Source organism: Agelaius tricolor, unplaced genomic scaffold, assembly GCF_023055355.1.
Source record: "Agelaius tricolor isolate 1412-34295 unplaced genomic scaffold, bAgeTri1.0.p SCAF_30, whole genome shotgun sequence".
In the NCBI taxonomy this organism is placed as follows: Eukaryota; Metazoa; Chordata; class Aves; order Passeriformes; family Icteridae; genus Agelaius; species Agelaius tricolor.
The window spans coordinates 2,728,715-2,741,806 of NW_027269290.1; positions in this window are offsets into that span (position 1 = coordinate 2,728,715).

The window sequence follows — 13,092 nt, forward strand, 5'->3', positions numbered from 1 at the left end:
GGGCCTGGGTGCAGGGCCCTGCTGGGAGCTGCCAACCACAGCTGGAGCAGGACTGAGAGATGAGAGGGGCAGAGAGGATGAGAGGGTGAGAGAGTAAAAGGGTAAGAGAGCAAAAGCATAAGAGAGTAAAAGGGTAAGAGAGCGAGGTTCCCGTTACAATACCATAAATCTTCTGTGTTGAATATTCTAATTCTCACTAACCAATCTAGTACAAGATACAAATCCTATAGCATTTCCATACAGCCTATAATCATTACATTCCCATACTGTGTTACATTTTAAACCCTACAAACTCCTCTTTGGGCCCCTTCTGCCAAGCTGTAGGGTCTGCTCTGACCCTTGGGCCTGTCTGCAAGCAGAGGGTGTTGTTCCATCAAAAGGGGATCACCTTCAGCTGGCCACACCATTGTTTTCCAGTTGTTCAGTAACTGAGGGATCTCAAAGCTTGCTTTCATTTCCATCTCACTTATAGTTTCCATATTCTCAAAATCTTTTGCCAGACAATCATATTTATAAGGCTTTCCTGTTTCATCTTCCCCAACAGACAACAAACAACTTGCCTTGAGAACAAGGTTTGGGGATATGAGCTGGAATTTCTGACTGACAGACACTTCACTTTACAAACTATAAAAGCTGCACAAACTTTCATGGAGGCAGAAATTCCCTACACACACCTTGGAAATGTGAAGGACTTCTCCTCAGAGTTTGGACACAAATTCTGCAGATATTTTCCCAGGAATTGAGTTGAAAGGATCTTATGTGTACTCCATCATCACTTCCATGCTAAATTACATTGACTCCTAATCTATACTATTTCTTCACTAGCTGGAATATGGTACCTTTTCATCTCTAGCAGTTGGTTTTGTTTCATCCTGTCTAGTAAGCAGTCTGTTAAAAGTCCTAAGTCTGTTAATCTTGTGTCTATTCAATAAATAATTCATTTTGTAATAGACCTAATTGGCCATTCTTAAGAACTTGCAAGTGAGAGATATCTGGGGTGCAGGCCATCTCAAACAGAGCTACTGCCAGAAATCTGAGTCAGAGGCAGGACTTGTCTAAGCTCTCATCTCCATTTGTAAACCAGTCATGTGCTGACACTGAATTTTGTCATTAGAAGAAAACTCTCCTGTCTATTAAAAAAAAAAGTTGCAAATACAGGAACATAACCAGTGACAGAGAGAGATGGCACCTGAGGCCCCAAGGCAATTTTATAAATATTGTTGTGGTGTCTCCCATGGATACACCTGACCCTCAGCTGTACTTTGGATCAGACCAGCTATGGAGCAACGGGCCCCACACCCAGTGGTGGATTTGTGAGCTGGAATGCTCCTGGCTTAGGTACAAGGAAGTGAAGCAAAAATATTTTTATAGGTGGTTTCAAAGCCCAAAAGTGGAAAATAACTTAAGTGCAGAAGGAGATAACAGAGCTAAAACAAAGACAGCTATCTTCTCTAAACTATTGACTAGCAGCCAGCTACTTCACTCTAATAAATATTACCATCAGGATAAGCCACATTTGAGCTGTCCCTGAGTGGCAGCTGGACTGCATACCAGGGACTCTCCCCTGGAACTGGAGCACCACTCAAGGTTTCAGATCCCTTACCTGAAATTAAGAGGTCCTTCCCTGCCCAAGGCAGAGATTTCTTAGTTTCAACAGATCCTCAGTGAGTGACTGATGCATGCTGAACTAATAAAAAAAAAATCCATGTAGCTGTTCAGTATTAAGTATTATAAATTTTGTATAGATAATTCCATTAAACATAAACCATTGTCATAATCTGAGGCTAAGATTAGACCTAGCTGAATCCAGGCTTTGTGTGGAGGTTGGAAAGCAAGGGGGTCCACTCTGAACCTCATTGGGATGGTCTTGCTCACCCCTAAACCTTCCTTAGGGAGCTGAGCTCTTGTGCTTCCCTTTCTTCTCCCTCCTCAGCTCTGGCCAGCTTAAAAACATAAACTAGAACCCCAGAATAGTTTGGGTTGGAAGAGACCTGGGAGACTGATGGATTATGTCTTTTTGTGACCCAGAGATGGGGGCAGCTGAGAGGTGTTTTAAAAACTTGTATTCCATTTTCAGTCTCATGAGAAGGGTGAGACCATACAGATGTTATAATTCACACTGTCACACTTAGAAGCCAACCATTTCCTAATTACAATGCATTATACAGCATATAAAGCTGAAAATGCTTTAAAGCAAATGATCTAAAATTATCCCTCATGGGTCCTCCTACAATGCATCTTTCATAGTTCTATTTCTCCAAAGTATCCAGTCTTATTTGCAAGGCCATCCTTTGAAAGTAGTTCCATTTCTCTCTCAGCAATGTCTGTCCTATTCCATGTGAGCCTTCTGTCAGGCTTTGAGAATTCTCTACAGATTCATTTCCCACAGGAGAGCATCTTGTGGGATGATGGCAGGGACACCTCCCACTGTCCCAGGTTGGTCCCAGCCCTGTCCAGCCTGGCCTTGGGCACTGCCAGGGATCCAGGGGCAGCCCCAGCTGCTCTGGGCACCTGTGCCAGGGCCTCAGCACCCTCACAGGGAAGGATTTTTTCCTAAAATCGAATCTAAACCCACTATATTTCATTATTTGAAAGAGGTATTTCATATCTCTTTCATTATTTGGTGTTTCAGAGGATTTTCTTTGGCTGGGACCACACAGGAGGGAGCAGGAGGAGTGGCCAGGCCCCAAACTCTGCTCCCCCTCACTCAGTGTGAATCCTTCAGCTGCCCCTTCAGTGTGAGGATGCTCAGTGCTGGTGCTGAGCCCTGGGACACTCGGGGAGCCCAGAGCCAGCCCTGGGCTCAGGGGACACCACAGCCCTGGGCACAGCAGCTCCCCTGCCAGGGGAGCCCAGAGCAGCCCTGACCTGAGTGGGCTGGGCTGGGGCTCGGCCAGCTCGGAGATATTGCAGGTATTTGGTTATTATAGAACAATTTATATTGATTTCTATTTATAATTTATCTTTATTTATAATATTTGTGTGTTTATATTTAAATTATAATATCTTACATTTATATTATAATATATTTATATTATAATTTATATTTATAATAGAATGGTTTGGCTTGGAAGGGACCTTCAAGCCCTTCTCATTCCACCCTACCATGGCAGGGACACCTTCCACTGTCCCAGGCTGCTCCCAGCCCTGTCCAGCCTGGCCTTGGACACCTCCAGGGATCCAGGGGCAGCCCCAGCTGCTCTGGGCACCTGTGCCAGGGTCTCAGCACCCTCACAGGGAGGAATTTCTTACTAATATCCAATTTAAATCTACCATCTTTCAGCTTAAAGCTGTTCCCCCTTGTCCACTCAGTCCTTGTCCAAAGCCCAGCTCTCTTGAGGCCTCCTTCTCCTCACAGATTTCTTGGTCATCTCAGCTTTCTCCCTTTCAGATAAGCAGATTATCTTAACAGGATAAACATGGCACTGCTAAGCAAATATTTAAACTGTCATTTAAAAGATAAGATTAAAGAGGGAGGAGGAAAATGACAACTAAATGGAAAGTAAAACTTTAATTTAGTGCTCAAACAACTCGAGTCCTCATACTGTACCTGTAGCAGAGAGCTGACAGTTGTAGACCAGATCATGATAAATCCAAAATTCTTTCCATTAAGCTTTGAAATGAAGAGATAACTTCATCTGAAGGAAAACAAAATCTATATATGCAAACATTGACATATCTTTATAGGGCCCTCTCAGCACAAAGTTTCTCTTATGGCACCAAGAATTTACTGGTATGGAAAATTACACATTTTAAGTGCTGTTTTAAAGGAATTTACAGTAGTAAGAAACAGTCAAGAATTTGACTTGCAGAATGGGATATGATTCATGACTTTCTCAGCAGCTTTTACTCTGGCTGAAGTTTACACCTTATTGGGAATGAAAACTTGTGTTGGGCTGGTCAGACACCCTGGCTTGGTCAGCCTGGCAGTTCTTCAGCCAGAGGAGAAAAAGAACTGAGGAAGAGCTAAGGAGAAGAAGGCCAGAAGGTGTAGGTTTCAGGTGACTTTCACCTCAGTGCAGAATTAAGCTTCTACAAAAACAAACAAACAAACAAAAAAAAACAAAAACCCAAAACAAACAAACAACCAACAAAAAAAAACCAAAAAAACCCCAACCAACCAAACAAAAAAAACAACCAAAAAAAAAAAAACCAAAAAAACCCCAATCCCCCCCCCAAAAATCCCAAAAACTAAATATAAAATCAAATTTAAAAAAAAAATTTAAAATTAAATCTCTACCAAGATATTGGCTATTTTCTACCAAGATATTTCTTCCACCTTTTGCTTCACCAAAAAGCTCTTTGGCCCCGATGGTTTTCTGGTTTTCTCCTGATGCAGGAACAGGAAATATTGGGAATCTTGCACCATTGCATAGGAAAGCTGCTGCCCCTGAGCCCTGCAGCTGTGAGGGGAGATGCTGGAGATGCTGCAATGCCACATTCAGCTGCACCTGCAGCTGTCCCTGCTCAGAGCCCAGCAGATCACAGCTGAGCCATGGCAGGAGAAACATTTTCCAATGAGGTTCTCCTCTGTGTCATAACTATAAAGCACAAATACCTGAATAAAGGAGATTTCACTGCTCCCCCAGAGCCAGGAGGGATGTCATTGCTGGAATTTTCATACCACCCAACAGGCAAAAGAGAAGCCTTTTTATTGCTTTTTATTCTTCTACATTTGCTCCATGAAACCTTTTATCCATTCCAGCTCAACATCTCTTTAAGTGGAAGAGTCCTGTCTGCCACACACTTGTCATAAACTAGGAAGGATATGACTTGAGTTTCAAATACATCTGTATTTATTAACTTGCATAACTTTAAATGCAAAAACAATATTTAAAAAATGTGTTAGCACCTGAGTTTCAAATACATCTGTATTTATTAAATTACAATCTTTTAAATGCAAAAAGAAAATAAATAAAAAATGTGTTAGTGAAGAAAATTATTCTCCATCTTGACTGCTGGGTTCTTGAGCTGCCTGTGTTTAATATGAATGTCTCTGTATTTCTAGGTCTTGATTGCAACAGCTCTGCTAATTGTGGATATCAGTGAGAGATTATCTGACTTTCACCAGCTCAGGTGCTCCACCTACACTTAATCACAGTCAAAGATTTGTTTTGCTTTTTTTTTTTTAATGTTTAAAAGGTTAGAATCCACTGCTGCGAGCTATAATGGGTAAAAGAGCACATTTTAAGTGAAGTTAAACCATGTTTCTCTCAATTTAAATAGAAAAAGCTCTGCTGGTACATTCCTCCACAGGAATGGCAGCATCTGCAACTTCAGACATCCATAAAATATTTTTGTAAACATCAAATTACTGAACATAGTACAACACCCTATGCAATCAATCAACATTTGTGACCATGTTCACAGGGTCCCAGGATGAGGGAAGAGACGAGGATCTGACTCCATGTTTAGAAGGTTGATTTGTTATTTTATGATATATATTACATTAAAACTATACTAAAAGAATAGAAGAAAGGATTTCATCAGAAGGCTGGCTAAGAATAGAAAAAGAAGGAATGATAACAAAGGTTTGTGGCTCAGAGTCCAAGCCAGCTGGACTGTGATTGGCCATTAATTAGAAACAACCACATGAGCCCAATCCCAGATGCACCTGTTGCATTCCACAGCAGCAGATAACCATTGTCTACATTTTGTTCCTGAGGCCTCTCTGCTTCTCAGGAGGGAAAATCCTAAGGAAAGGATTTTTCAGAAAATATCCTGGCTACAAATATTTTCCTTTTTTACTACAAAATTTGTATCTCGTAAACCTGAACTAATAATCAAATCTGGACCCTGGGTTGTGCTCCCAGGGAATGGGCACAGCCCCAAGGCTGCCAGGGCTCCAGGAGTGTTTGGACACTGCACTCAGGGGGGCCCAGGGTGGGATTGTTGGGGTGTCTGTGCAGGGCAGGGGTTGCACTGGGTGATCCTGGTGGGACCCAGGACATTCCTCTGGCTGCCCTGGGTGATTTGAGACCCTGGCAGGGGGCTCAGAGACCTTGGCATGGAGTCAAAGACACCTGTGCCTTTGATTTTAGCCCATGGAAACAATTACCAACTTTGTGTGAGGATTTACAGGCCACAAGAGTTTGGGTAGAATGATGGTTAATTTGTCACAGGGTGAAAAAGCAGAATTTTGGGGATTTAGAATGGGGGTTCAAGAGGCAAGATGGAGGAATCTGGGCGTGTCCTGTCCTTCTCCTTCTTCTTCTTGTCCTCCATCTTCTGCTGGGACGGTGACACTTTTGGATTGGTTTAGAGTTGATACAGACTGTCTAACATAGGTGATAGGTATTGGAAAATTATTGTAAATAAATACAATAGTTTGTAGTATAAAAATCTAACACCACCCCAAGGGCAGGGACTGTGTCACCACCCGACCTGCTGGAGAGATCTGAGCAGGTCAGAGAAAGAATGGAATAGATAAGGAAAAATAAACAACCCTGAAAAGCAGAGCTGAGGGATCCTGACTCCTTCGATTGGGGGACTGGGAAAAAAAAAAACAAAACAACTTTCTGATACCTCTGGGGTCATCTCAAGCACAGAGACTCCGAGAATTCCAGCTCAGGAGATTCTGTGATTTTATCATTTTCTTCTCAAGCTATCAGCTGGCACTTGCTGCCTGGCAGGAATAAAACCAATTCCATTTAAAAGAAGCACAGCACTGAGTGAATCTTCTCTGTGAAGTCCTGCATTCACAGGAACAGCTGTAGGTAACAACAACCTGCAGGGCCTGCTGCCCTGGGGACATGCTGTGCTTTCTGCATAGGGCTTATGGATCATGAGAAATGCTAGCTACATTGGAATTATATCAATATTTGGGGAAAATTATTGGAAAAGTACACGTGATTGTGAGAAATGGATGTGATTTGTGCTAACTAAATTGTATTTATATCAATATTTTGGGGAAATAATTGGAAAAATAGATGTGATTGTGAGTAATTGATGTGATTTGTGCTAACTAAATCATAATTATATCAATATTTTGGGAAAATAATTGGAAAAGTAGATGTGATTGTGCGAAATGGATGTGATTCGTGCTAACTAAATTGTAATTATATCAATATTTGGGGAAAATAGTTGGAAAAGTACATGTGATTGTGAGAAATTTATGTGATTCGTGCTAACTAAATTGTAATTATACCAATATTTGGGGAAAATAGTTGGAAAAGTAGATGTGATTGTGAGAAATGGATGTGATTCGTGCTAACTAAATTGTAATTATACCAATATTTGGGGAAAATAGTTGGAAAAGTAGATGTGATTGGTGTGATGTAATTAGGAAATAATTGGCTTCTGATTGTGATGGTGTGAATTATAACATCTGTATTGTCTCACCCTTCACATGGGACTGAAAATGGAATAAAAGTTCTTAAAACGCCTCTCAGTTGCCCCATCTCTAGGTCAGAAAAGTGTTTAATCCAACGCCTTATTTACCAAAAAAAGCCTTACATATTCATACAATTTCCCAGAACACCTATACATATTCATTACCTAGCCCCTCCTACCCCTGCTTCATATTAAAATGTATTTAAATGAGTTCAAAGTTCCTTCACGCTTACACAGTCCTCCATTCAAATGGGTGGAGGGTTTCAAAATGGGGATTGGTCTTCTCTTAAGATGAAGGCAAAGCTGTTTTCCTGGATTTGACCTTTTTACTCTGGTGTCCTGTCAGACTTTCTGACCCCTGGGCTGCAGTCCAAGCTCCCCCAGCTGCTTTCAGGGCACAGGTACCAGCCATGGTTTCCTCATTTCCACAATAGCTCCACATTTCTATTCTGCTTCTTCAAACACAGTAAGACAAGTAAGTGATTTATATCTTAGCCTTAACTACTCCACCTGCCAATAATTAACTAATCCCCATCACTTCTACTCTTCTTGGTATACTTTTAATCAATTTAAATTGTTTCTATTTTCCTAACTAAATCTAGACTTTTAACTCTTTCAGTTTCTTTAAAGCCTTGATTCAATACCAGCATCACTGAGTTTCAAGTACATCTGTATTTATTAAATAAATAAATTTATTTATTAAAGCATCTCTGCTTTGGGTAATTTTGGGTTCTGGAGAGGGATTTGACAAAGCCAGGCTGTCCATGCAGTGAGAAGCAGATGCCACCTGCAAGGCCAGGAAGTTTTCATTGCTTTGCAACAAGAGCAGTGCAAGTCTGGTGGGGTGTTAGTGGCATTTCTCCTCTGCAAAGCCAAGAAGCAAACATTGACCACAAAGGAGAGAGGACAACCCCTACCAGAGATTCAACACTCCAGATAAAGGGGGGTGAGAAAAAGTAAATTTCAACCGTGGCCAGAAGCAGTTTTATACAATGCATAGAGGGGCCTGAGCCAAACCTCAGAAAGACTTTCAGTATTGATATTCATGATTATTAGACCAAAGCCCAAAGTTCAGTGATAGATCCTGCTTGCCAAACCGTGAGAATGTCACTTAAATGGGATACACAAGAATGAGAAAACACCAGAGGAAATCGAGGAGGTGCTGTTTTCATCCAAAGTCACTTAAAAAAACAACAAAATCCTTGTCCTGGAATGTAAAGACACCAGTGTGGTTCCCACACAGAGGTGGCCCAGCAGGATCGTGTGCTGCCACTGCAGGTCAAAGAAAGGTGCAGGATGTTTATGGGGCTGCTTTGATGGATCCCTTCCATGTGTGACAGCCTGGGAAAGGATGGGGTGGCAGCTGAACTAAACCAGGTGCTGAACATCAGTGTGACTCCTGAGCTGCTTTCAGCACTAAATTAAACAGAAAAAAATTGCTTTCTCCATTGTGGAGGGAACAGGAGCTCACAGGTGGATTCCAGCCACACCTCAGGAGGGCAAAGCTGGCCTGACTTTAAATGTGTGCTTAAACCCTGCCAAGGGGCTGTTACAGGTCATGTGAACCCGAGATCCAACAAAGGAAAATCTCCAGGAAACACCACACTCCCTTTCTCACTCCTGAGGGGCACCACACTCACATTTCACACTGGGGCAGTGTGGATGGGCTCAGCAGCTGCTCTGCAGGGCAAACTGTTGAGCTAACAGAAGAAAAAATTGATAAAATACAAGTTTATCCATAGCAAGGAAGACAGCAAGGCCATCAGCATGGAAACAGATAAAATAAACCCATAAGGGATATTTGCAGTTAGAGGATCTGTGCTAGAATTTGTTGTGAACTCTTGGCAATGTTGTATTGGTTAGAGCTGTTTGCCGGGAAAATTAATCCACAAACACCAGAGGTTTATGTCCAAAAAGGAGACAGAGGAGTCCTTTGACTTTATTCCAGTAAAGGGAGAGGCCATGGGGCATTCCCCTGGGGTCTCTCAGATTTTTGGAGGATGCAGCCTCCTTTTAATCCAAATTTCCCTTCTTTCTTTCCCCATTGGCTGAGGTACTTGAGAGGTTCAGACTTCCCAGAACACCTGATACCAAAGATTCCCCTCTAATGTACAACCCTCCATTTTAATTTTTAATTCTTATGGAATGTAGGGGTTTTTCTTCCCCATTATTTCTTTCATCTTTCAATGTCTAATTTCATTTATCAGCAACCTAAAGTTTATTTGTGAAAGCAAATATCTTTTTCCATTCATCAATCAGGGGAATCCTTCCCATTGTTTCTTTTATCTCCCAGTGCTGGTTTTATCTACCAGCAAACCCACAGCTTGTTTGGAAAGACAAATCCTCTATTCCTCTCATGTTGAACCATTACAGTGAGAATGCAAAATCGAAAACTATTGAGCTTTTTGTCCTGCTACCTTTAATTTCTGAGCAGTCGGGGGTGGTGCTCAGTTTTGGATCCTGTCAGACAGAAGGATTATGATGGTAAACACTTTGGTGAGCTAGGTTTTTGACAAATATTTTCAAGTTTGTGGCATCACTGAGCAAGAACGAAAAAATTTATGAGTGTGTGAAAAATGTGTATTATATGATTGGCTTTTTGCAAATATTAACATGAATATTATATGTGTTATGTTAGAAAGTTATGCTGTATTAATCCTCTTAAGTAGAGTGTTAAATATAGTTTTAGGTTATAACATGATGTTAAAATAGAAACTGTGCTATGTAAGATACTTTTTTTAACTAGCTCAAGAAAGGGATGAGATCATCAAGAAATTCTTTGCACAGAGATAACAGCAACAAGACACTAAGATCCCAAAGAGAAAAATCATTGCCTCCTTATTGTGAAGAACGAGTCCTTGCAGCCTTCATGGAGTCTGACCACGATTTACAAGATGAAGGGGGGAAGTTGACAATAACCAGAGAACACCCTTTGTTTGAAAAGAATTTTTGAATCATGTATGAGATGTATGAATATGCAGCAGGCTGTTGCTTTTAAGGGTTAATCCTTTGTTAGCAAGGTGTGCTTTTCAAGAGGAAAGCATCCCAACATTCCTAATTCTTTGCTTTTATTGTCCTTTATTGTCCTAACTCTGATTGTCCAAATTCTTATTGCTCTAATTTGTATTACTATTTTTATAACCATTTTATTACTATTAAACTTTTAAACTTTTAAAACAAGTGATTGGCGTTTTTCACAAGCAGAAATAAGTTTGTGTTGCCATTTGAATGTGGTGCATAGAAAGAATTTGCACTCGGAAGGGGAAGATCAGTGAAATATTTTTGTTCCATTTGGCAGAGTAGATTTGAGAGCATCTTGGCTGTGCCCTCGGGTGTTTCTGAGCTGGGCTGGGAGCTCAGCTCAGCCAGCAGCGGCATCGTGTGGTTGCTGTGATGAGCTCTGGCAGTGCCCAGGAAAAGGGAAGGGCTCTCCTGGCCCTGCCCCATTCCTGTGGGGGAGCAGCTCTGCTGTGGATCCTGGCTCTTGGGCACTGCCAGGGTGTGGTGGGGCTCTGTCTGGGTTTGGAAAGCCAGGTGTCTGCTAAGGAAGGCAGGAGCCTCCCCTGAAATGGAAAATATAAACTCCCTCCCTACAAATTGCTATAAATTTTAGATTAAGGGCCTCTCAGGCAAAGATATGGGAGCAGGAATAACAGTTCTTTACTAGGGAAGAAAATAAAAGGATAAAATAAACAATGCAGTAACTAAACCAACACTGACAGAGTCAGGACCCAGCCTGACACCCTGTGGGTCAGGCTGTTGGCAGCAGAACCATTGGAATTGTGGCTCAGCCCTCCTGCAGTGTCAGGGCTGGTTCTGCTGGAGCAGGGATCCTGGAGAAAGGTGCAGTCTCTGCCTCTGAAGATCCAGGGCAAGAGGCAGCTGCTGTTCCTCTGGGCAATCCAGTGCAGAAGCTGTGCTGGTGTTCCAGAATCTCCAGATTATATCCAGGTAGGAATGCTTGGCTGGTGTTCCAGAATCTCCAGATTCTATCCAGGTAGGAATGCTTGGCTCCTCCCTCTGGGCTCACATCTCCCAATGGGATGCTGTAGTTCTTATCAGCCATGCAGGGACATTCAATGGCTGTTATCAGCAGGTGTCTCCCTGGAGGGAGGAGGGCGTGTGGAAGAGATAAGGAAAGCTGCCCATGAACAGAAGGCACCTGCAATTCAATTGCAATCACTTTCACACAGAGTTCAGCCAGCTGTGTCTCACAGAGAAGTGTCAGGACAGAGTGACTGTGACTGCTGGAACCCTGGATGCTGAGAATTTCAGACTTTCTGTGCTGCCAGGCACTGACCCCCAGGAGAACACTGCATCTGTCCTGGGGCCGTGGAGAAGCTTCCAAAATGGAATGATGGAACTGGGATTGTGGGTGTGGAGTTTGAGTAGAAGTGTGTGATATCACAAGGTGGAAAACTTAGAGTTTAAGGTCTTAGAGTGTAGTAATATTCTAAAGATATAATAAAGAAATAAAGAATATAGTAATGTTCTTTATAGTAATATAGATATTAATACAAAGCAAGATGGAGGTTTTCAGGCAGAGGCTGCTCCTTCTTCTTCTCCTTCTCCATGGGTTTGGGTGGTTTTGTAATTGGATAAAAAAGTCCATATTGCAAGGCATGGGTGGTTGGTTATCGAGTTAAAAGTAAAAATAATTTAGGTGTCATTTCTTAATTGGACGGTTTATCCTTAGAAGGTCTTGTGGAGAGAGAGACAGGGCTCCATTTTTATTTGTTAGAGTGAAGTGCTGTAGAACTGAGGGTTTGTGAGACTGTGACAGAGATAAGAACTGATAAACATCTGAGTCCCAACAAGAAATCCCATCTCACACATTTACTCCTGTCCTTGGCAAAAAGCAGCAAAGACTCCTCAAGCAGTTCCTGCATTATCCCCTGCTCCCAGGGGAGCCCCTGAACTGCCCACAGCACTCTGGCTGCGCAGCTTCCTGCTCACAGACAGGATTTCCCCACTCTCACAGTCTCAGAGATGTCCATCTGTCTGTCCGTCCTGGGACATACAGAGAGGATATCTGTCTGTCTGTCCATCCCAGGGGATGCAGAGAGGATGTCTGTTTGTCTGTCTATCTGCCTGTCTGTCTGTCCATCCCGGGGGATGCAGGCAGGGGTGTCTATCTGTCTGTCCGTCCCAGGAGTTGCAAGTTGGGATGTCTTTCTGTCCGTCCTCCCGTCCGCCTCCACGTGCTGGCGCCGAGCGCTGGGCGGGCAGGGGGCGGGCACCTCTCTGTCGATTCATCCATTGCGCTTTCTGTCCGTCCGCCTGTCGGTCTGTCTGTCTATCGCCCTGTCCTGCTGCCCATCCGCCTATCGCTGTCCGTTTCTCAGGGGCGTGTCCCGCTGACCCAGCCGGGGCAGCGAGGATTGGCTGGAGGAGCTGTCGCTCAAACGCGGTCACGCCTCCTCCCCGAAGGTCCATCCACGCCAGCTGATTGGCTCGCTCCTCTGTCAATCACCGCCAACCTCCTCCTGTGACTGGCTGGCAGCGTTGAACCCGCCCCTCCCCGTTCCGATCTCTAATCTACCCACCGACAGCCTCTGATTGGCGGGGAGCGCCGGAGCGATTTTTTGATTGGCCAAGGCCATAGGGGCCCCGCCCGACCCATTCACAAAGCGCGGGCGGGACCGGGGGTCCCGGGAGGGGACAGCGCTGGGACCTCCGGGGCTGGACAGGGGACAGGGGGGATGAGGAGCGGCTCAGCGCTGAGCCAGGCCGAGGCCCCACGCCCAGGCTCCCAGGAAT